The following is a 1,446-nucleotide window of genomic DNA, read 5'->3' as shown; positions in this document are numbered from 1 at the left end:
ATATATTTTTTAAAATATACCATTTATAATTATCTTGGGGTTTAGAACTGAGATATTGGCACATATTAATGCAGATATTATTGCAGTTTATAGGCCATTTATAAATAAATTTGTTTCTYGCCATCAGTGTTTAAATTCCAGAAATAAAGTATCATTAAGTGTCTCGTAAAGCATTTGTCAATTTGCCAAGCGTGGAACTTTTTAAACACGGACACTACATATGTGTGCATAAAATGTGACTAAGGTCACACACTTTCTGTAGTTTGGCATATTCAGAGAAATTCGGTGCATATCTGGACTYTTGAGCTCTGTTCTTTAATGGGATGATGGATAAAGACTAGTCATAAAAGGCAGTTTTTCAGAAGAGAGGTTGCCTTTATGCTTGTGTGGATACCACCTACCAAAATGGAGGACTGATGCCTCTGAGCAGCTCTGTCCGATGCTGAACTCCCCCCAGAATGTGATGCTGAACTTCCCCCAGAATGTTTGTACGTATTGGTATGTGGGCAAATAACACTGCTTTGATAAGACGTTTTGGCCCTGCTTCCCAAAACTCTTCCACGTGGGCAGCTGCTGACTTCTGCTGACAGCCCGCTGCAGCCACAGGGGTTTCACGCCTGCCTGCAGCGGCTTCTGTGCACAGGGACGGCCAAGAGCCCTGACCAAAATTAGCTGGAAACCTCCCCTCCACTGGGCAACAGTGGGTGTCATGACCATCCTCAGGGAGCTAAGAGGGCAAGGCAGAGAGCGAGGGCTGACAGAAAGGTGTGTCAAGCCCCAAAGGCAGAGCGGGCTCCYGCAGCAGGAGCGGTGGAGGGAAGCAAGGAAGGAAGAGCCCACTCCTCCTCCTCCACTTCCTCCTGCTGCCTGGGCCCTCCTGGGCCAGCTGCAGGTGCCGCGGGGGTCCTGCTGCCTTCCCCTGGCATGGCCACCAATGTGTGTATATATATATGTGTGTGTGTGTGTATATATACACACACACACACACACACACACACACACACACGTATATTTTTTTGCATAAAAGTTTCTAGTTCGTGTTTTTCAGAGAAAAAAGTGGAAGCCTTTCAAACACTAAAATGACAAGCAATGGAAGCCACAGCAGGAACTCCCCCTCCACACACACACAATTATTCTAGAAGAACAAAAAAAAAAGGAAAAAAAGAAAAAACAAAATGAGGTGTTAATTTTAAACTACAGGCTGTTTCCATGAAATACAGGGCCTCTGGTGCTACCACTCCTAAGTTTGCTTCCCGGGAGCTCCTTGCCSTTAGTCAGGCTAAGCAGCAAGGCCGCGAGGCGCGCGTACGTGCCRCACGTTTAACGGTAACCTGTTTCAAACCCTCCCTTCCCCAAACGGTCCGGGGCGCGCGCGCAACGCGCGGGGACGGGGGGGGAGAGAGGGCGGGGCGCGTCGCCGGGCGGCGGCGGCGGCTGCTGCTGCTG

Source organism: Rhea americana, unplaced genomic scaffold (genome assembly GCF_003343005.1).
Source record: "Rhea americana isolate MKP2758 unplaced genomic scaffold, rheAme1 scaffold_56, whole genome shotgun sequence".
Lineage (NCBI taxonomy): Eukaryota > Metazoa > Chordata > Aves > Rheiformes > Rheidae > Rhea > Rhea americana.
Note: the sequence above shows the minus strand (reverse complement) of the source record.